General features: G+C 41.7%; 1 protein-coding gene across 2 annotated transcripts in view; it reads right to left on the bottom strand.

Annotated features, from left to right (window-relative positions):
- Positions 1 to 25,146, bottom strand: part of LOC124722946 (monocarboxylate transporter 3-like) — a 374,747-nt gene that overhangs the window by 57,821 nt on the left and 291,780 nt on the right. The gene's annotated exons all lie outside the window — the stretch shown is intronic.

Raw genomic sequence — 25,146 nt, 5'->3', positions numbered from 1 at the left:
AACGGAGTGTCTACGAATGAACTGAAAAATTCCAAAATGGTCGCACGAGGGTACGCACGATGAGGGAACCGGACGACCGTTTACCGTCACAAATGAAGAAACCATTGAGCGCTCACGTGAAATGATTCTCTTAGGCAGGCGAGTAACTATTGACGAAGTGGCACATCGTCTGCAAATTAGCCACAGTTCTGCCTACGAAATCATCCACAAAAGACTTGGGTTTCATAAAGTCCGTGCAAGATGGGTCCCAAAACAACTCACACAGTTGCATAAATAAACGCGTCCGCTCCGATAGCTGAGTGGTCAGCGTGACGGATTGCCGTCGTACGGGCCCGGGTTTGATTCCCGGCTGGGTCGGGGATATTCTCCGCTCAGGGACTGGATGTTGTGTTGTCTCCATCATCATTTCATCCCCATCTGGCGAGCAGGTCGCCCAGTGTGGCGTCGAATGTAACAAGACCTGCACCAAGGCGGCCGGACCTGCCCCGCAAGGGGCCTCCCGGCCAATGACGCCAAACGCTCATTTCCATTTCCATAAACAAACGCGCTTGGACATCTGCAAAAAAACATATGGATCGCTATGGTAACGAAGGAGACAATTTCTTAGACAGGATCATTACTGGTGACGAAACATGGGTCCATCATTACGAGCCGGAGAGTAAACGGCAGAGTATGGAATGGAAACATCCAAATTCGCCGTGCAAGAAAAAGTTCTAGACCCAACCGTCCACAGAAAAACTGATGCTTACGGTGTTTTGGGACGCACAAGGTCCAGTACTGGAACATTATGGGGAAAGGGACACAACAATAAAAAGTGTACGTTACAGTGAGATGCTTACTGCCAGGCTAAAGCCTGCAATCCGAAGCAAACGCCGAGGATTGCTGTCAAAAGGTGTTGCGTTGTTGCATGACAATGCCCGTTCGCATACTGCTGCCCACACTGCTGACACCCTACAGAAACTCAAATTTGAAGTACTGGATCATCCTCCATATAGTCCCGATCCTGCCCCTTCTCACTATCACTTGTTTGGTCCACTCAAACAGGCATTAAGGGGCCGTCGATTTGCCTCGGACGAAGCAGTGAAAGAAGCGGTACATTCATGGCTCGCAGCTCAACCGAGAACCTTCTTTTATGAGGGCATCAGAAAGCTTGTACAACGATGGACCAAGTGAGTTGAAACGCAAGGAGACTATGTCGAAAAATGATGTTCTTTACTTTGCGGATGATAATTGACTTATCCTCGGACGTTTCATAAAGCGGGATAGGGCAAGCGGCGACAAAAATGGTCTAAATTTTAAACATGGCTGGAGCAGCAACTGTTAAAAATCTTCACGGTAAATGATAACAGCCAAACAGTTGCAGGATAATGATTTATTGAAATCCTTGACCACGGTTGCACAAAAACTTTTAGTCACTTGCTAAAATCACATTCTGCAATCGTGACAAAGGCGCCACCAGTAGTTAAAATTAAAATACCACCTCCATCTCTGCAGCATAATTATGAAAAGATGGTCGATGCGAACGAAGCATACTATCAGTACTTAGCCTGTGAACTAGCGTGAAGAGGGTGTGGAAGCACTAGAACAGACAGTTTCACCGAGAGAGGGCAGTTGCGGTATGCGCGAGACACTCGCGCACATTAAAACCTGAGATACATACTAATGCGCGTCAAAATTTTAAAGGTTATGCTAATTCAAACCCTCTGTCTTAATAAATAAAACTTATCAGAACCATTTAAAAAATCTGCATACAATAGAAAATATGAACACCAATTTTCCTGTGTCCTAGTGTCAAGCAGGTGAAGCCTGCGCTAAGGAACATATCCAACTGGAGAGGGCACTAGATTTATGCGCGAGAATCTCGCGCAAAATTAAAGGCTAGGATACATGCTAACGAAAACGAACAAAATGTTGTAGAAAATCGAAACCATCTGTCATCATAAATAAAAAATATAACAAACATTTAAACCACACATACACATCGAAAACCGCGAACAACAATCATCAAAAATACGTAATATCCAACAAGACAGGAAAGGAGCATCTCACCAGCATCAACAGACAACAAAACTAGCTTCTAGTCAGCCAAACTATATTACGTTAGAGAAAGAAGGGGTTTTAAACTATCCAAGAAATTTTTGTTTCCAAACTGTACCTGTTCATTAAGAATAAATCCATCTTTTTCCGACAGATGTTTAAAAATTTCTAATTCCTCGAACAGGTCCAGTCTGTAGCCCTCACTCTCTTCAAAATGATTCAAATGGCTCTGAGCACTATGGAACTTAACATCTACGGTCATCAGTCCCCTAGAACTTAGAACTACTTAAACCTAACTAACCTAAGGTCATCACACACATCCATGCCCGAGGCAGGATTCAAACCTGCGACCGTAGCAGTCGCGCGGTTCCGGACTGAGCGCCTAGATCACTATCTTCGTGTAGCAATTCTACATCATCCAGTTTACGTGTCGTATGTTGTAAGAGCAATACATGTTCAGAAAACGTGGAATTATACACGTTTTCCCCATTTTTTACCTAGCATGTGTTCTTTATATCTTACTTGAATGGGTCTACCTGTCTGTCCAACGTAATGGCCGGCCGCGGTGGTCTCGCGGTTCTAGGCGCGCAGTCCGGAACCGCGCAACTGCTACGGTCGCAGGTTCGAATCCTGCCTCGGGCATGGATGTGTGTGATGTCCTCAGGTTAGTTAGGTTTAAGTAGTTCTAAGTTCTAGGGGACTGATGACCACAGCTGTTAAGTCCCATAGTGCTCAGAGCCATTTGAATCATTTTTTTGTCCAACGTAATAGTTGGGGCAGTCGTTACAAGTAATTTTGTACACTCCGGATTTAATGCCAAGTTCTTCCCCTGCCCCAGTAGTATGAATCACTCTTTGTTTTAAGCTATTGTTTGCGGAAAAGGCAACTCTGTAACCGTATTGCTTCAGTAGAAGTCTCCTTATCTTGTATGATACGTTCCCCAAAAATGGAATAGAAATAAAGTTATTGCCATCACGCTTAATGGCCCTGTTATCTCCTAAGGTTGAACATTTTACAGCAGCTTTTTTCCTAACGATATGGTCAATTAACGTAGGGTCGTATCCATTGTAAATAGCTACGGATTTTACTAAAGATATATTTTTTTTTTCTAAACAATCCTGTTCTAAAGGTGTGTCCACGGCGCGATGAACTGCCGTAAACATACCTTTAGAACAGGATTGTTTAGAAAATGAAATATCTGCCACGTAAGCAGGAGATCCCGGGTTCGAGTCCCGGTCGGGGCACACATTTTCATCTGTCCCCGTTGACGCTTGTCAACGCCTGCAAGCAGCTATGGGTGTTCAGTTCATTGTAATTTTTTAGTGTCATTCTCCCTGACCGCGAATCAAGTAAAGTTACGATCTTAATGGGAGACATATGAAGATATGGATAGAGGCGTGGAGCATCGTGCGCGGATAGGCTTGTTAAGACGAGCTCTAGCGATAGGCAGAAGTCTGGGTGCGAGTCGCTGTCTGGGACAAATTTTCAAATATCACAGATGAGTAGCATATCTATACCCTTTGCAGCTGACATAGTGAAATTCGCATTCGGCGAATAATTTGTTATAAAATTTTATACAGCTGCTGATCGTAAAATCATTTGTAACAATAATAAACCGCGACGGCGCATACGACGATAAAAATGATCTCGATTCCTTGTGGTTGTGTCACTCTCTCTGAAAAGGAATCAAGTAATTTTCCGAGCTTAAAGCGAGACGTTCATGACTGTGATATAAGGAAGTGAACAATGAAATATGGACGTTTGGATCGGGCCTGGGAGTGTGCTGGTCCGGCACAAATTTTCGTGTGTCACAATAGGGTAACACAATATACCCATTGCATCTGATGTCATGATATGTGTGAATAATTTGGAATTATATTTCACACAGCTGTTGACCACCACATCATATGTAAAAGAAATTTTCGAGACTCATTCTAAAGTGCAATTATTTCAGTTTCAGTGGTCACCTCTATATCAATAAGATGAAGGCCTTGCTATGGGGAACTACTTCGCAGAATGTCTTACACCTGCATTGATCATTTTGAGGTTAATTTTTTCGTGTCTTCCTCACTCTGACTAATGGCAATTTCTTGCTACAGACTGTAGTTGGCGATACTATCATTGTGCTAACGTTATATCTTAATGATATCATATTACTTAGCGGTTCCCTGAATTGCTACCACCCTAAAATAAAATTTAAATTTGTAACAGAAAATCAGTGTAATGAACTTTGTTTCCTCGACCAGAAACTGCGTTTAATATACGTTAAAATTAACATCGACATGTACAGGAAGCCCACCACAACAGATAGCATCGTTCGTGCATCTTTTCACGCCTTTAACCACAAATCAGCATACTTTCATGTTGCGATCGACCATATTCTTGGGTTCCCTCTAACCCCCTCTATTATTGTTACTGTACTCAATACTTTACGATAGGCCTATATGCAATGGGTACCAAGTGTGTTACAAATATTTTGTAAGGCTAAAACCAATAAAAACACTTATTTCCTCACTCTCAACATTAAGGCCTTCCTGTAAAGATATACTGGGTGATCAAAAAGTCAGTATAAGTTTGAAAACTGAATAAATCACGGAATAATGTAGATAGAGAGGTACGAATTGACACACATGCTTGGAATGACATGGGGTTTTATTAGAACTAAAAAAATACAAAAGTTAAAAAATGTCTGACAGATGGCGCATCATCTGATCAGAATAGCAATAATTAGCATAACAAAGTAAGACAAAGCAAAGATGATGTTCTTTACAGGAAATGCTCAATATGTCCACCGTCATTCCTCAACAACAGCTGCAGTAGAGGAATAGTGTTGTGAACAGCACTGTAAAGCATGCCCAGAGTTATGGTGAGGCATTGGCGTCGGATGTTGTCTTTCAGCATCCCTAGAGATGTTGGTCGATCACGATACACTTGCGACTTCGGGTAACCCCAAAGCCAATAATCGCACGGACTGAGGTCTGGGGACCTGGGAGGCCAAACATGACGAAAGTGGGGCTGAGCACACGATCTTTCACGGGTCTAGCAATATGGAGCGCCATCCTGCATAAACATCATACGTTCCAGCAGGTGTTTATCAGCCAAGCTGGGGATGATGCGATTCTGTAACATATCGGCGTACCTCTCACCCGTCACAGTAGCAGTTACTGACGTTTTGTTGTCCAGCGCCATCTGTCGGACATTTTGTGAACTTGGTTTTTTTTATGTTCTAATAAAACTCCATGTCATTCCAAGCATGTGTGTCAATTTTTACCTCTCTATCTACATTATTCCGTGGTTTATTAAGTTTTCAAATTTATACTGACTTTTTGATCACCCGATACATTATAATCCCTTTTCTAGGTGATATTTCATATCATTTTGCTAACTTCTTTCAAAATATGGCATCACTGTGTCCTTTACCACCAAAAATGTCACCAAGCCGCTTTTTATTCATAGTGCTAGGCTTATAACTGAAAAATTTCTCAAATCTGTGTTACATAAAATCCAATTTTACGGGGGTCCCAGGTTTTATGTTAGGACAGACGGGGATGTCATTTAATATCCCGGCCGGATGGCCAAGCGCATTAACGCGCCGATTCTGGAATTCGTGGAGGCGGGCCTACCACAAATGGAATACGCAAAACGGATTAATGGTTCAAATGGCTATGACAAGGGAACCTCCCCATCGCACCCCCCTCAGATTTAGTTATAAGTTGGAACAGTGGATAGGTCTTGAAAAACTGAACACAGATCAATCGAGAAAACAGGAAGAAGTTGTGTGGAACTATGAAAAAAATAAGCAAAATATACAAACTGAGTAGTCCATGCGCAAGATAGGCAACATCAAGGATATTGTGAACTCAGGAGCACCGTGGTCCCATGGTTAGCGTGAGCAGCTGCTAAACGAGAGGTCCTTGGTTCAGGTTTTCCCTCGAGTGAAAAGTTTACTTTCTTCATTTTCGGATAATTATTATCTCTCCGTCCTGGACATATGCAGGATTTGACAGTCTACACACGGAAAAATTTGAAAACGTTAAAAACATTTGTTTTGACAGAGCACAGGGAAAACTGTGCGACTGTGAAACTGTTGCATTCATTTGTTGCAGTTTATGTGACAAACTCTTACGTCTTCATCACTTTTTTGGGAGTGATTATCACATCCACAAAAAAACCTAAATCGGGCAAAGTAGAAGAATCTTTTTAACCATTCGCCAAGTGTACAATTTAGGTGAGTCGACAACATTCCTGTCATGTGACGCACATGCTGTCACCAGTGTCGTATAGAATACATCAGACGTGTTTTCCTGTGGAGGAATCGGTTGACCTATGACCTTGCGATCAAATGTTCTCGGTTCCCATTGGAGAGGCACGTCCTTTCGTCTACTAATTGCACGGTTTTGCCGTGCGGTCGCAAAACAGACACTAAACTTATTACGGTGAACAGAGCCGTCAATGAACGAACGGACAGATCATAACTTTGCGAAAATAAAGAAAGTAAACTTTTTACTCGAGGGAAGACTTGAACCAAGGACCTCTCGTTCCTCAGCTGCTCACGCTAACCACGCGACCACGGTGCTTTTCTTTTTTCTTTTTTTCGTTGTTGATCGATGGGTTTGGTCATTGCGGACGTCACATGACATCCGTTAAAGTTCGTTTGTTGATTCTTCTACTCAGTTTTTTTATTACAGAGGCCAACCTGCTCTCTGACCGAACACGCTGAGCTACCGTGCCGGCTCGCTTCTGAGTTCATACTATCCTTGATGCTGCCTATCTTACGCATGGACTACTCAGTTTGTATATTTTGCTTATTTTTTTTCATGGTTCCACACAACCTCTTCCTGTTTTCTCGATTGATCTGTGTTCAGTTTTTCAAGGCCTATCCACTGTGCCAACTTATAACTAAATCTGAGAGGGTGCGATGGGGAGGTTCCCTTGTGAGCATCATGGGACTTAACATCTGAGGTCATCAGTCCCCTAGAACTTAAAAAAAAAATGGCTCTGAGCACTATGGGACTCAACTGCAGTGGTTATCAGTCCCCTAGAACTTAGAACTACTTAAACCTAACTAACCTAAGGACATCACACACATCCATGCCCGAGGCAGGATTCGAACCTGCGACCGTAGAAGTCGCACGGTTCCAGACTGCGCGCCTAGAACCGCGAGACCACCGGGGCCGGCCCCTAGAACTCAGAACTAGTTAAACCTAACTAACCTAAGGACATCACACACATCCATGCCCGAGGCAGGATTCGAACCTGCGACCGTAGCGGTCGTGCGGTTCCAGACTGAAGCGCCTAGAACCGCTCGGTCACAGCGGCCGGCAGCGGATTAATGACGCCGGCAGTTCCGCTCCGGCCGCCGTAGCGGTCGGTGACGCGGTGTTTACTTGGGTGCCCTGCAGCCAGTGTTTACAAGCCACGTGCTATTGGTGGCGTCTCGCGCAGAGTCTATTACTCGGCTGCGTTACGCGGAAAATGATAGTCTTTACACTGTCCTAAGTGTGTCAAAAGTGTAAAATACCAACAGCGATGGAAACCTAGCCCCAGAAAGAATACCCTGAAAGTGGAATTCGGGAAGGACAGCGAGCGGCCAACTGCTCTCAGAATAAGACATGGCTAACTACCTCCATGAAACTAACAAGCGCCGGCCGTTGTGGCCGAGCGGATGCCGGCACGGTAGCTCAGCGTGTTCAGTCAGAGAGCTGGTCGGCCTCTGTAATAAAAAACTGAGTGGAAGGATCAACAAACGAACTTTACCGGATGTCATGTGACGTCCGCAACGACCAAACCCAACGATCAACAACGAACACGAAAAAAAAGGGGGGGTTCTAGGCGCTGCATATGGAACCGCAAGACCGCTACGGTCGCAGGTTCGAATCCTGCCTCGGGCATGGATGTGTGTGATGTCCTTAGGTTAGTCAGGTTTAACTAGTTTTAGGGGACTGAGGACCTAAGATGTTAAGTCCCATAGTGCTCAGAGCCATTTGAACCATTTTTTTGAAACTAACAAGAGATCAAGTAGGCAGTGCACAACTTATCACTAACGAGTCAACCTAGTATTTAGAAATTGGTTCTAACGTAGTGTGCAAGCGCATAACCCGTGTGTAGTGCTCAGTTTGAGTTAAGAATAAGTTTATCGTTAGTTCAGCCGAAGGCAAACTGAAAAATGTGCGTGTCTTTACATCCAAACGAAGTAATAAAACTCAAATTGCAGCCTTATGGAAACATTCTTGCAGTTCGGAACGAAGCCTGGGCAGATTTTTATCCGTTCCCCGTCCCAGATGGAACAAGATCCATCAAAATGGATGTTAAAAACCCCTATTCCGTGTGTACTGAGTATCTGGGGCTATTAAGCACGCATTGCGTATATGGGGCAACTACCAGCATGCTTCAAATGTAATGAAAAAGAAGACGTTAAACTGTCCCAGACGAAAATTCCATCCTGAACTCAACTTAACTAAACGTAAACCTTTATTTTCTGACCTCGTAGCAGCAATAAGTAGTGATATGGTTGCAATCAGAACGACATCAGCTGAAAGTAATTCAGTTGTTGTTAATTACCCCGAGACTGTAAACAATAAGCCTGAACATGGTAGTGATGTTCCAAATGAAAGTGTATCTCCGCCTTTAGGCTCACGTGGAAAGAGTCAGACCGATTTAGGAACGGTAATACTGACCCATTACCTGACAGTCAGGCCCATGCCGGTAGTCTAGCTAAAGATGATAGCATGGATGATACGTTAGCAATGTCGAGACAACATATGGTAAAAAATCAAACCCACCAAGAGACACTATAATCGCGGACGGACAGTTTACAACACCAACACAGAAATGTCAACGATGATGGTCGTTCATCATGGTGCAATAACCTTTTCCGGTAGATGCTTCATATTCTAGCCATGTATATTTGATCAACCAAGTCTTCTGAAATGATGTTCCCCTACCGGATTGTCCAGATTTCGGCTGTGAACAGTTCTCGTCTGAAGACGACGAAGCAATTGACGACACAATAATTGTTGGAGGGTGACTTACAGTATCCTCAACTTGCAAGCGCGCCTTTTTGGTAACATATTTATCCATTGCAAACTTAATTCACAATACACTAAGAGACTAAAGTAAACGAATAAAATATAGCCATATAAAATAGTCCACTAGACACTAAAGTCGGAACACTAAACACGTCTGCAGCATGCACTGAATGAAACTATCCACGCTGAATGACTGCGGCAGCTGCGGCGTTGTAATGTCTCGAAGCGTCAAGGCGACGCAAGGTGCTTCTGTGCCAGTCCTTTGAAGTCACCGCGGCCGCAGCGCTGGCCCGCCGGCGCCACGCTTCACCCGAAGGTTCGCGCACTGAGACAAATTGCAAGTGTGCCCGCAGCACCGTAACACTATCAAGATTTACACCACTCGTTTTCAGTTAACCTGCATACTACCGTATTAATTATTTGTTTTAACTCATTACTGAATGTATTTTAAAAGGTAACTATTGTCAAACAAGAAAATTAAAAATATCGACATAATTTTGTGATTTTACAAAATATAACTAATAATTTTCTTAACTACTGGGGGGTCTCCGCACTCACCCCCCCCCCTCTCCCTAAACGAATTTCTGAGGGGGCACGCCTGTGTAAATAGATGATATATCCAGCGGAAGCATCAGGGGATTCACCACCAGAAACAATAAATTTCTGCGATTAGTAACGAAGGAGGGCGAATCGATGTAAACAAAAAGTCTGCAAAAATTTCAGTTAGTGACCCGGGGGAAAGCGAGATTGAATCTATAACAATGTCTGACTCAGAAGCGATCCCCCATTCTGAACGTCAATAATTGTCTGCAGACAATCGTAAGGGAGGAAACAAAGGATGGGATTGTGGGGTAAAGTAGAACCAAGCGGAAATGTGGAAAAAGAGAGGCAAAGCCTAGCCTCTCTTTCAGCCCAAACCAATTACAATACCAAGAACAACAGATATAAACACCGGAAACATTAATTCACATGCACAAAAGACATTTATGACCTCTCAGAATTTTAAAAAGTGTACTTCAAATATCAACAGAATATCAAATAATTTCGAGCTGACCTGTACAACTGTTCTTATACTCAGCTGAAATCGATATAGCATTGCTGCAGGAAGTCGAAACCAACTATCTAGATGAAACTGCAGAATGAAACGCAATTTTCAACAGATCCGAAAGTGCGCGTGCTGCGATATTAACAAAAGAAGGCATTCAAGTAGCAGAAACTGGGAAGCTATTAAGCAGTAGAGGAATATCAGCACAAATAGAAGACACCATCTTTCTAATTGTGTATGCTCCGTCTGGAAGCAGTGGTAGAGAGGCGAGGGTCGACTTTTTCAAACAGGATATTATGTTTGTTTTCCCAGCGACCTGGAGTAGAGTAGTTTTTGGTGGTGATTTTAATTCTTTTACTAGCAAAGAAGACCTAAAGTCAAATTTAAACAGATGCCTAGAACTCGAATACATGGTTAGAAATTGAAATATGATTGAAACGTGGGAGGTAACAAAAAGTAGACTCATTAATGCTCACCTAAGACACTATTCATTCGGCGAGCAGAAGAGAACGGATTTACATCGCACAATTCTTAGTATATAACGCCACTAGCTCAGAAATCTAACATGTAAATTTTTCCAACCATTGTGCGTATATTACCAGAATCAATTTACGGAAGCAAACAACTTCCCTTGAAAAATGATACTGAAAATTAAATGTTACGTTCCTCAGAGACGAGGAATTAAGAATTGTGGTGCTAGAAAATGCAGATAAAGCACAATGACATTAAGAGTTTTTCGTATCTGGTTGTCTACCTTTGTCACATAGTTTGGGAAAAGCATATTTATGCCATCAGCTGTACAACTGTATGTTTATTCTCTACCTGTTTCGATTATTACGATCATCTTCCTGTGGAGATGATTGTAATAATCGAAACTGGTAGAGAATAAATATACAACTGTGCAGCTGATGGCACAAATATGCTTTTTTCCAAACAGTAACCGTACCTCTTTAAGAAGGTGGGATCGGATTAATAGATGTTGACGCGAAATGCAAAGCATTTTATTACACACCGCCCTTAAAATATCAAAATTCAGCCCTACCAGTGTGATAAGTATATTTCTAAAAGCAGGTCTGCCAGAAACCCAAGCAACACCCGTCACTTTTGGCAAACTACATTGAAAGCTCAACTTTCTGAGCACCGCCACAGCCAAGACCAGCTACGTAACCCAGTAAGAAGAAATGTGCAACGCACAGAAATACTACCAACATACACTCCAGTCCCATTAATGTTATCACCGCCTATGTTGACGTCAACGTTCAATAATCACTTACAGATGGCAGGTAGCAACACTAGCAGTGAAGCGTATGTAAAGCATGGTGGCGGGACTCGGAAAACAGTGCAGTCGGTGCCATAATGTGGAAACGAATCTGTATGTTTGATATCCTAAAGGGCACCAACATTGACTTTTTGGCCAAGGGTAGAGGCATTTACGAAACGGCTAAGCTTGTAAACTGTTCGCGTGTCGCCGTTGCTCACATATATCGTGCGTGACAAAATGGCGCGGCTGAGGAGATTTGTACGAACGAATAAACAGGCAACTCTCGAGAAACTGACCTCCCAGATGAACCAAGCGGCCACTAGCAGTGTCTCCTCACTGACCATGTAGCGACCTCCGCAGCAGGCGCCCGGTCCATGCACCCATGCTGACTACTGAGACGGCTGAAATTTGTACGCCTATACCGCAACTGGAGGTCCACCGAGTGCAAACAGGTGGCCTTTCCAGATGAATCACTTTTATTATCCAACTGCGTGAAATGTCTGAAAGAAAGCACCTTGCAACAATATCTGAAGGGTCCCGGCCAGAGGAAAGAGTGTTACGGGCTAGGAAATGTTTTCCTTGTATTACTTGGGTGAACTTGTCATTCTGGAAGGCACAATGCACCAACACAAGGAGAGCATGTCCATCCCTGTTGGAAGTTTGTTTTTCCTTGCACAATAGCATCTACCAGCAGGACAATGCAACGTGTCACATATCTCTCAGTGTACGTGCGTGGGTCGAAGAGCACAAGGATGAGTATACCGTACTCCCCTGGACACCAGCCTCTCGGGATTTAAACCCAATCGAGGGTTTGTGGGAGCACCTCGATCGGGCTGTTCGCGCCACGGATCTTCGGGCGAGCAACCTAGCGCTGGAGTCAGCGCTGGAGTCAGCACTGGAGTCAGCATAGTTCCACATCCCTGTCAGTACCTTCCAGAACCTCTCTGAATATCCTTCTGCACGTCTCGCAGCAGTCCGCGCTGCAAAATATGGTTATTCAGGCTTTTGACAGGTAGTTACATTAATGTGACTGGACAGTGTATTTAGAAATGTTCAAGTCCTAACGGAATAGAAACCAAATACCCTCATGTCAGTTGATCTGAGGTGTGGAAGAACGTTTACAACAAACAGCTTATGCCAGAGTTAGGATCCAGCGCGCATAATGTTATACTCTATCCATCTTGCGGTTTCATCAAATTGTGGAAGTGTAATGAACAGAATACACTTATACACCAGTTCACATGTCATGACACAAGCGGAATCTGGGAATTAACTGAACAAAAACTTGCATGAGTACTGCTGACGGCACCGGAATATGTAAAGCAAGATACAAGAAATTGTCATCAGGTCAAAAGCGATACCCCGGTCAGAAAAACAATATGGTAATCTGGCTGTCGTGTCAGTTCCTACAATACGTGATAACAACAGAAACACCAACTTTAACGGAATTTTATTTTAAACTGACAACATTGCACCATTAACTGCAGAGGAAACGCCTTTATCAAAACAATTTTGCAAACTACGCAAGAGCATTGTAACTCAAATGTGACATGTTACGACCAGTGTATAAATTGCTGAATCCTCTCCTTTTACTTTGTAATTAAAGCTAATACTTTTACTCATTGTGTTACTTCTATTTTAAGAACATCTTACGATCTCGCAAGTAGGATAAATGTTGTTGTTGTTGTTGTGGTCTTCAGTCCTGAGACTGGTTTGATGCAGCTCTCCATGCTACTCTATCCTGTGCAAGCTGCTTCATCTCCCAGTACCTACTGCAACCGACATCCTTCTGAAGCTGCTTGGTGTATTCATCTCTTGGTCTCCCTCTACGATTTTTACCCTCTACGCTGCCCTCCAATACTAAATTGGTGATCCCTTGATGCCTCAGAACATGTCCTACCAACCGATCCCTTTTTCTGGTCAAGTTGTGCCACAAACTTCTCTTCTCCCCAATCCTATTCAATACTTCCTCATTAGTTATGTGATCTACCCATCTAATCTTCAGCATTCGTCTGTAGCACCACATTTCTAAAGCTTCTATTCTCTTCTTGTCCAAATTATTTATCGTCCATGTTTCACTTCCGTACATGGCTACACTCCATACAAATACTTTCAGAAACGACTTCCTGACACTTAAATCTATACTCGATGTAAACAAATTTCTCTTCTTGAGAAACGCTTTCCTTGTCATTGCCAGTCTACATTTTATATCCTCTCTACTTCGACCATCATCAGTTATTTTGCTCCCCAAATAGCAAAACTCCTTTACTACTTTAAGTGTCTCATTTCCTAATCTAATTCCCTCAGCATCACCCGACTTAATTCGACTACATTCCATTATCCTCGTTTTGCTTTTGTTGATATTCATCTTATATCCTCCTTTCAAGACACTGTCCATTCCATTCAACTGCTCTTCCAAGTCCTTTGCTGTCCCTGACAGAATTACGATGTCATCGGCGAACCATACCTATTCCTACTAGGTACCTTACCTAGTAATACCTACTAGGATAAATGTAGTAAAAAGAAAATATGCTACAACGAGAGAGAAAAAATTTATTTTATTTATTTCTCTAATTTTCCTGAAAACTAAACAACAACCTCAGTTTGTATAGACGACAATCGACTGGATTTATACAAAATATCAAATTCTTTGCATTTATAAAGAAGGAAACATTCAGTTTTTGGAAGGAAAGAAGCGTAAAGGATTTAAGAATAAGAGGAAGTTACTTTATATTTCAAGGAGGAAGAAATATACAACCATCAAAAGGGAATTTACTGTTCTATTACTTTTCTTTTTCAGATCCACAGAACCAAAAATATTCCTAATCGTTTAATTCACAATTAAGAAGAAACTTAATTTAAGTAAAAAATACAAAAAGAAGAAGTTGCCACATCAAATGAAACAGGTAACCCTTGATTACTAAACCCTCATAAGATTTACGATTACAATTAGTAGCAATTCGCGGTTCCCGCCAATCTGGTATTGTCAGTATAGGTTTTAACACAGGACATCTTGTACTTACTTTGTATGTGAGATACCTTGTAATTAACTAGTGCATAAACTCTAAATTATGGCTTCTTTTGAATAAAATATGAAGTAGTAAAATTTACGATGATTTAATAACAATGTAACATTTTCCCCTCCTTTACTGTTCTAGCACTAACTGCTTGCATTTTCCAGGAAAATTGTTACGTTTTCACAAACAATATAAAAGACACAGAAGCCAGGCGGAGGAGGTAACTAAAGGTAAGCGAATGCAAGGGCTATAGAGAGAGCAAAGAAGGCAAAAAAAAAAGGTTTGGTGAACTGTCCAATCTGGATGTGGTTTTTAGGTGGTTTTCCAAATCCAACTAACGGGTTGATATAGGTTAATTCTTACAAAGAAGAAGACAGCAACCAGCCACTATTAATACTGCTATTTATTTAGGTAAATAGCGCCGTTACCGGTTTCGGACTGGTAAGTTCATCATCAGACGGCTGCTCAAATGATGTTCAAGATACACTTTACATTATCGTCCGTGAACAGCCGTCTGATGATGAACTTACCAATCCGAAACCGGTAACGGCGCTATTTACCTAAATAAATATCAGTATTAATAGTGGCTGGTTGCTGTCTTCTTCTTTGTAAGAATTAACCAACATTAATTGTACACAGCCACGGTCTCACCATGTCAGTTTTAGACAAAATAGCATAGCAACGGGTTGATATCTACCGTCTGCTTCAGATATACTCTACTCAAATATTATGAAACGCCCTCACACTTGAATATGATAATTTTCTTTAGATGCTGACACATGGGGGTATACAGATTGCCGGTCGCTGTGGCCGATAGGTTCTAGGCGCTTCAGTCCGGAACCGCTCTGTTGCTACGGTCGCAGGTTCGAATCCTGCCTCGGGCATGAATATGTGTGATGTCCTTATGTTAGCTAGGTTTAATCAGTTCTAAGTCTAGGGGACTGATGACCTCAGATGTTAAGTCTCATAGTGCTTAGAGCCATTTGAATCATTTTGTATACAGATTCTGTCCAAAGGAGAGGAGTGGCGTTAGGAAGGGCATCCGGTCACCAACTGTCGCTAACATTGACAAAACCCGCATAACAATGCCGGCCACATGGAGAAAAGGGAAAAGGCAACGAAGAAGGTGAAGACAGGGAGGGCATTTACAACCCCCTATCGTGAAAACTCACTCAACAAAGACGGTGAAAATTAATGCAAGTTCACTTTCGCAGAGCGTCCCGAAGCCGAAAAACACACACTTCCTCCGCCATCTTTGCTCAATATGGAAATTTTGCATGTTGTCGACAATGTCTGCAAAATAAACCTCTTGGAAGAGTTTGCAACGCAGGGGATAGTCGCCTATGTTGAACCAGCTGCTATTTTAAATCACTACTGTAGAATTCGTACATCTTGTACTGTCCAACATTTAGTGAGGCCAGGGTGAACTACATGCTTTTTAGTGTCATGTTCTCACCTATGAGATCTGTGTGTTGAGTAAAAGATCTTTTAAAGACAGTGTTGTTTTTCTTCCGATTTTCATCTAACATTTTGTACACGTGGCGAAAAGAAATACTGTTATAAAGTGAGCGGCAACATGATGTTTTATTTTTGAATGGATATCCGTGAAATAACCTTAGTTTTCATGCATTCATGAATCCGCCCGTAGGGGATTAGCCGAGCGGTTTGAGGCGCTGCAGTCATGGACTGTGCTGCTGGTCCCGACGGAGGTTCGAGTTCTCCCTCGGGCATGGGTGTATGTGTTTGTCCTTTGGATAACTTAGATTAAGTAGTGTGTACGTTTAGGGACTGATGACTTTAGCAGTTAAGTCCCATAAGATTTCACACACATTTATTTTTATTTATGAATCCGTACCCATTGTGGTTCCTTTGTAGGAAATTCACAAATTCGCCAGTACAGTTTAAGAAACTTGCTCGTATAGGTTTGAAAAAATGTGTTAAGCGTTATTAGTGCAACAGAACGTTTCGAAATGATGTGGTGAATTTTCAAATGCGTTCTTTATCCAAAGTTTAATTCAATAATTATTTTGTATTACGACATGGCAGCAAAAATGTGTTATTGAAAGTGGGGCACAGATGATTAGCATAAGCTGTACCAGTGTATCTACATGGATATCATGAATAAAATTAATGTGAACGTGTATGCAATGTACATAAGCGAAAAACCAAGAGACGTGGTGAAAATGAAAACATGCAAACGGGAATATGAAAATTTATGGCAGCATTAAGGAATTGGAAGAGCACATTCTTACATTTGAAGAGATGATGTTCGGTTTAAGCATGCCAATTTGAAGAGATAATGTCCACTTTCAGCATGACGTATGCAAGAAAACTTGCGTTCGACATTGAAGGCCTAGCCAAGGAGCCTGTGAGCTGGAGCACCCACGGAAAAAGAGCTAACCGAAGCTAAGGAGAAGAAATCTAGATCAACAGCTCCACCTGTGAATAGAAAGTGTTTTGGAGACTATACAGGGAGACCGCAAGAGAAACTCATTTGTAAAAGGGTGAATAGGGATTTCCAACAAGTTACGTTGATAACAGGACAGCAACCTGTGTTGACCTGTTTAATGCAGAATACAGCCAAACAACAGCTGCAGGTCTGTCCTGCCATTTGTCAATGAAAATCTTCACTTAGACACAAACCAGTCAAACACTCCGTCTTCAGGCCACAAGTGGCCCATCCGTACCAACCGACCGCCGAGTCATCCTCAGCTGAGGATGTGGATAGGAGGGGTGTGTGTTCAGCACACCACTCTCCCGGTCGTTAGGATGGTTTTCTTTGACTGGGGCCGCTACTATTCCGTCGAGTAGTTCCTCAATTGGCATCACGAGGCTGAGTGCACCTCGAAAAAAGGCAACAGCGCATGGCGGCCCGGATGGTCACCCATCCAAGTGCCGGCCACGCCTGACAGAGCTTAACTTCGGTGATCTGACGGCAAGGCCGTTGCCATACTTAGACACAAGGATGTACAATATTAACATGGTTTGCGTGCTACCAAAGAATACACCACCCTTTCTGTTTGGATGATTTGAGACTGAGTCCTGATATCTGAATCCCATAAACAGTTAAATAAAAAGAATTGAATTTCCAACTTTCACTGTTTTCTGCATCAAACGCGGGAAAGGTATTGTCAGTTGTGCGGGAAAGATCGAATAGAAGAAATGTCGAGGAGCATGAAAGGCTGTTTAGGCTGCAGTGAATGAAATCTCAAAAGGAGTGCAATTTAGTCAGCTCCTCCTCTATATTTTCACATAAAGTCATGAAAATTAGGCCATTTTAATATACATACTAGTTTTTAGCAACGGATAATGCGGAACTGTGTGGCACACTTTCCATATTACACACATCAAAAAAGTTTTGCATCAACCCAGTTCCCAGAACTCCTGAAGACAGACATTGACTGTGGATATTGTATCACAGACACAGTCCCTTTGACTGTTCAGAGATATCACTAAACCCGCACAAAGATGTAAAAAAACCAAGCATGAGCAGCGCCTATTAGACGGAGGGGGTCCGACAACCGATCAGTTCCAGTCATTCCACCTGGAAGGAGGTACACGGCTCGTGTTGTCTGTAGTTCAACCGTGCCTAGACGGTCAATACCGCAGTTCGATCGCGCCCACACTGTTACTTTGTACCAGGAAGGGTTGTCAACATAGGAAGCGTCCAGACGTCTTGGAGTGAACCAAATCGATGATGTTCGGACATGGAGGAGATACAGATAGAGAGGAACTGTCGATGACATGCCTCGCTCAGGCAGCCCAAGGGCTATTACTGCATTGGATGACAGTTACCTACGGATTATGGCTCGGAGGAACGCTGACAGCAACGACACTATGTTGAATAATGCTTTTCGTGCAGCCACAGGACGTCGTGTTACGAATCAAACAGTGCGCAATAGGCTGCACGATGCGCAACTTCACTCCCGACATTCATGGCGAGGTCCATCTTTGTAACCATGACACTATGCAGCGCGGTACAGACGGGCCCAACAACATGCCGAATGGACCTCTCAGGATTGGCTCAAAAATGGTTCAAATGGCTCTGAGCATTATGGGACTTAACATCTGCGGTCATCAGTCCCCTAGAACGTAGAACTACTTAAACCTAACTAACCTAAGGACATCACACACATCCATGCCCGAGGCAGGATTCGAACCTGCGACCGTAGCGGTCTCGCGGTTCCAAACTGAAGCGCCTAGAACCGCTCAGGATTGGCATCACGTCCTCTTCGCCGATGAGTAGCGCATATGTCTTCAACCAGACAATGGAGACGTGTTTGGAGGCAACTCGGTCAGGCTGAACGCCTTAGACACACTGTCCAGCGAGTGCAGCAATAAGGAGGTTCCCTACTGTTTAGGGGTGGCATTATGTGGGGCCGACGTACGCGGCTGGTGGTCAGAAAGACGCCGTAACGGCTGTGCGATACGCGTATGCCATCCTCATACCAATAGTGCAACCACATCGGCAGCATATTGGAGAGGCATTCGTCTTCATGGACGACAATTCGTACCCCCATCGTGCACATCTTGTGAATGACTTCCTTCAGGGTAACAACATTGCTCAACTAGAGTGGCCAGCATATTCTCCAGATATGAACCCTATCGAACATGCCTGGGATAGATTGAAAAGGGCTGTTTATGGACGACGGGACCCACCAACCACTCTAAGGGATCTACGCCGAATCGCCGTTGAGGTGTGGGACAATCTGGACCAACAGTGTCTTGATGAACTTGTGGATAGTATGCCACGACTAATACAGGCATGCATCAATGCAAGATGACGTTCTACTAGGTATCAGAGGTACTGGTGCGTACAACAATCTTGCCCACAACCTGTGGAGGTCTCGCTGTGTGGTGGTAGAACATGCAATGTGTGGTTTTCATGAGCAATAAAAAGGACGGAAATATGATGTTTATATTGATCTCTATTGCAGTTTTCTGTACAGGTTCCGGAACTCTCCGAAGCAAGGTGATGCAAAACTTTTTTTCATGTGTGTACATAAAAACTTGCCTGTGTCCCCATTTGTAAGTGGTTCCTTCCGAGCATACTCTAATTGCTTCAATTCCATATGCACTAGTGTCTTTTACTATATTAACGCATTTTACTCGTACTCTACTTTGATGTCAATTTATAGCCTTGCTCTAGAATATTCACGTTAGTTATAACGCCTTACCAGCTTACATGTATTTTTAAGTTAGGTTTTAATTATCGCTTTTATAAGCCACCGACAAGTTCTCCATGTACAAAAACAACTCCTAAACCTGCACTGCGGCCCCTCATACACATCGCGCGGCGCTCTGCATTCGCCGACACCGAAGCCTGCCAACCGACTTGTCATCTGCAAACTCGCTTCCAGCTGCCAGCCCCATCTCCAGAATGCTGGAAAGTACAATGAACTGCCGCCATACCTGGGGCCATTGCACCACCATCAACTTTTAATAATTAAAATTCTGTACCAGCCTTTTGTTAGCTCCCTCAGCTTAAAATTTATATTGACACTTGGTTTAGCGGTTTTGTATAACATACAACTTCCTTTTTACATGCATTAGCCATACTTTTTATATGCAAAATAATGCGCATCTACTTGACTCTCTATATAAATGAGATTCCCTGTAAGTCGTGGCTACACTTATCGCAAAAACTATGTAAGGTAAACTTGCATAATTCTGTAACTTGTTTAATTTCGTGATGGTCCTTTGTTTGACCAATATGGAGCTATGTGAGCTGCGAACGTGATTCCTTTTCTCCGTCATAGATGGCAGGAACTGTACTTTGTTACAGTGTAGTTATGATAACGATAACAGAGCCTCTTCCGTGACGTTTAGGAACTTTTAACAAGGAGAGGTCCCAAAAGTGGCATCGACTTCTTAAAACCAAATATACGGTGATGTAGGTTAAGATCCCAGGTATCACATCCTGCAGCCGTTCACTCTGGTGGGTTTTCGTTTGCGAGTAATCGACGAAAAAAATTTCTTAATTTTGCGCGATTGAAAAAAACTGTGTCACATACACTCATTTCGTGATGTAATGGATAGGGTAAGGGTGTCACATGTAAGAGATTGTGGGTTCAAGTCTCATATCGTACATTAAATATACCTATTTTTTTAAATATTTATCGAAATGATTTCGATCATTATTTTCCTGTCAATTGGTTTAAATGTAATTTTTTATTTCTTTTCTTCGGTCACATCATTTTAATCACCATATTAACCACTTCATTTTTTTCATTATTTCTTTATATCACTCTTTTTCCATTTGGAATTCTTATGAATGTGAATTTAAATAGACATATCTATTTCAATAATCAGCTACTTGAAAATTCAGAAGACGAAATAATATATTTATATTGACTGTGCAGTGGCGTGAAAAATGTTTTTTTTCGTTACAAGACGTGCAGTTTTTTGCACAGTATTAGTCATAGAAACATTTAAAACGTAAATTCCTATTGCACTATGGAAGAAATAATGAAGATTTAAACAAAAGAATGGTTTATAAGTGAAATGAAATTCAAGCAAAATGAGGAATAGATTTATGACTGCAATAACCTGGACAAAAAAATAGAATTATAAAAATAAAAGAAGTTACACCGAAATTAATACATAAAATTAATTAAAAACACATGAACGAAGATTTCAATGGGAGAAAGACTGCTAGGAAGAAAAATAAGAGCAAACGATGTTCTGATTTAAATGATGTGACAAAGTATGGAAATAAAAAATTCCGTTTCAGTCAATTAATTGCATAAAAATGACGATCAAAGTCAGTTCTACAAAGATTTAAAAATGAAAAAAGTAACGCACTTCATAAGATTTGAACCTGTAACCCGATGAATGTATAGCACTTATCCTATCCGTTATACCACAAGGCTATATAACACACCTTTTTTTAAAGCTATTGAGCGTCATGAAAAAATTCGAAATTTTTTTGCGTCAGTTACTTGTAAATGAGGGTCCACCAGGATGAATGACTGCAGTGTGTGATACCTGGGATCTTAAACTACGTAACCGTATAGATGCTTTCGGAAAGTCAATACCACTGTTAGGGATCTCTCCTTGTAAGGATGGTGTACGCGTCATTGTCAGAACCTCCTTTTGAGAAAACTCGTCTACAATTGCCGAAGCTTTTCAAGTTGCAGTTGGTAGAATTTTCAACTTGTGGAGCAATGTTGGAACCTCCTCTTGAGAGATCTCGTCTGCAATTGTTGAAGCTTTTTAAGTTGAAGATGGTCGAATTTTCAACTTTTGCAGCATAATAGGCAGGGTTGCCAGGTTTCAGTGAGGGGAAATAGGAACACATTTATCGACAATGACATTTTTTAAAGTAATTATGATTACTGCACATTTTCTTCATAATACACTGAACACAATGAAGAGGAGTACCTTTCGTTGAGCGTGCTATTTTCAACATTTTTTCAAATGTAACTAAAACTAAAACACTACATAATTTTGATAAGCCAATCATTTCTATACCGTAGACCCTCTCTGTAGTATTGTCAGAGGAGCTAACTTTGCTAATGCTCATTCCTCTTCCCCCAAAACAAATCAGAAATTGTAGCGACTTCATAATACATAATATCTACACTAAGGAAATCAACAACACGAAGTGAGTCGGCTCATTTCAAAAAATTTTGAAATTCAGTTTTTTTAAATGATGTACAGTCCATTAAGGACAAAACGTTACTCTCATCAAAATCAAACCATTTGTTAAATATTTCAACTATTGCACCTTATAACCAAAAAACATACTATTTATCCAATGTTCTAACTCCATTTTTATTTTCTCCATCACACGGTACACTTCAGAAATTGTCAGTTCATTTTTTTCTAGATTGAGTACACCTATACGGTATGGAGAAAGTTCAGTTTAACACTGTGTACATGAAATTTTGTATTAAATTTGTGCATTTTCCATCAGTTATTTAAATTATAAACATCATTCCTTACCACATTTCCGCGCTTTCAACATGGAAAATTCCATTCACCCTAAAGCCGCCTGTTTCAGTTTGGTTTAACAATGCCATCTATTGGCAAAAGAAAAGAAAATACACATCAGAATGTAGTTCCGTATATAATACCAAATGGTGACAAAATCTGAAAGTAGATCTGTGTCTCGTCCGTAGTTACCAGTAAGCTGGGTTGCATACTTAGAGGGGATTGTTTCCATTGTAGATGCCTGGCAGATCTAGAGGTAACTACAGGACAAAATATTCCCCCATGGACATGAAAAATGCTGTTTCTTGTGTTTTGGAGAAAGGATAGTCTGCATACAAGCCATCTAAAACTTACACGACACTTCAAGATCGACTGAAGGTTACACCTTCTGTAGCAGAAATGCCACAAACCAAAAGGGAAGACCATTTATTCTTTCGGTGGAACAAGAGACTAAACTAGCAAATTACACCATAAGAATGCAAGAGCTTGGTTTTGGGTTAACTGCCACAGATGTGCGAATTGTCATCCCAAATGTCAACCCTAAATGCTGATAAGCAGAGTTCTTTTAACTCAGACAAGGGTATTATAGGATGGGTTTGGTAGGTTGGCTGCAAGGAAAGATACGGGCTTGTAGTGCAGCAAACTAAAAACATGTCTATGAGTAAGGCTATTGCGTCCACAAGAGAAAATATGAATGGTTTTAACAACGATATTGAGCAAGGACTAGAGGATACAGGATCACAAAACAACCCAGAAAGAATCTGGAATCTCGATGAAACTGGGTTCAGTTTTGTTCCAAAAGCCTCAAAAGCGGTTAATCCCAGAGGTGCAAGCAGGGTAATGCAACAGACGACTGCTGAAAGAGGCGAGACGACAACAGTTCTTCTCAACATAAATGCTGATGGAGAAAGTGAACCAAATCTGGTTATTTTTAAGGGGATGCGTTTTGCAGCTGATATTCAGAAAATTCTCCACCTAAATGCATCATAACTATCTCCAAAAACGGGTGGAGTATTTCTGAGACCTTCATGAAGTTCCTTCAACATTTCCTGTCACTTGTTCCTTCCGCGAGATCCATGTTGTTGTTTAAGGATTGTCACCATAGTCATCTGTGTGATGAAGCACTTCAATTCAACGAGGAAAACGAAATTTGTTTTGTTATTTTCCCCAGTCACACTACTCACTTGTAACTCTTGGACGTTGGAATATTTGGTCCACAGAAGGGATCATGGAGGTCAAAATTTCAATGTCACCTCAAGACGAAAGGCCTTAAACCAATGCGACAGGACTTTTTTCTTTCCTCAAGGAAGTTCTAAACGAAACATAGTTTCCCTTGAAGATCACCTTCGCTTTCGCCAAGGCAGGTATTCATCCTTTGAACATAAACGCAATTCTAGACATTGCTTTCAAACTTAGGGAAGTCCATGACGTAGCAGAAAGAGAACTTCCAGCCCTAGCTAGCAACGGAGGACTTCCCCCCACAGTGTCTGCTCCAGCTCCAGTCGCCAATTCTGAAATTCCTGCAAGAAATCCAGCTACAAGCCCAGACGTAAACGCAATAATTCTTACTCTATTTCACCCTTTCTGTCGGGTGCGAGAAAGAAGAAGTGATGCACATACAACACGGCTGTTCTACAAAGAGGACTCCAGAGCTGCTCTTACTACTTTGCACCAGCTACAGAGGCACTCCCAAAGGAGACGAATGGAAAAAAGTGACTACACACAGGCGTCCACTTCAGGGGCCAAACCAAAGCCCCAGAAGAGGAGACCAACGACTCATTTGCGCGTTTCTTGCTCTGGACATTTTAAGGACGACGTTCGGGGAGAACACTGGATAAAATGCCTACAGTGTGGCCAGTGGTTTCATTTCAAATGTCAGAACTTGGCAGAATATGAATGGGACCTCAAATGCTTAGGATGTACCGCAGAGTGTGACTCAAATATCCATCCCTACTGTTTTCTGGTGCATCACGAAATTATACGAGTGGAATCACGAAACTATCCGAGTTCACACCGCATTCTAGGGAAAAAACATATTTTTATTCTCATCTTACTAGTTCTAAAATAATAATATGTTTGAAACTCTTTATTTATTTCACGCCTTCCGTAGCCTTGATACTGTACCTTACTTCTTTGGTATCGTAAAAGTCATTTGACCTTATTATCACGAAATTAGCCGAGCTTGCCTTACATATTGGATATGTCATGATATTATGTTCCATTAACGACTCTTAACTATGCACATCATAATTTTAAATAAATATTTTAATAATTTTAAATTTATCGTAGTAATATGTTTCGGACTTCTTAATTGTCCGATCCTAATTTTACGTCTGTTTATCCATGGTGTAAGCCAATACTGAAAGAGTTTTCGATAACATTCAGCTTTTACCTTACTTAAATTTATATCCATGCTCCAATTATTTTTATTATTCTAAATTATATAGACTTCCGAAAATGACAGATTAATTTGCCAAAACCGATTAAGTGGAATAAAATATTTGAATTGTGCATCTGACAATTGATCTTATTTTGGGAAAAATTCTTACTATACCCATTTCTTCGAAGTTGTTAGTCTCATAATACTGCGAAAGAGCATCCTCACAGCTTGGAAGTATGGGAGGCATCTCAGATATCGTATTGGTACTGCACATGTTGTACAAAGGCATGTTCCAGGTTAGAATCCCAACCTGGATATACAATTTTAACTTATGACCTTCAGTCAATGAGGTACAGAAGCTACACAAACCCAAACAATTAATTTTCAGCCTTACAAATAAAGTCAAATATTGCGTGCATTGCTGGTGGATGACCCTAGGAGTT

Source organism: Schistocerca piceifrons, chromosome X (genome assembly GCF_021461385.2).
Source record: "Schistocerca piceifrons isolate TAMUIC-IGC-003096 chromosome X, iqSchPice1.1, whole genome shotgun sequence".
Lineage (NCBI taxonomy): Eukaryota > Metazoa > Arthropoda > Insecta > Orthoptera > Acrididae > Schistocerca > Schistocerca piceifrons.
Note: the sequence above shows the minus strand (reverse complement) of the source record. Positions and strands in the feature narration are given on the sequence as shown.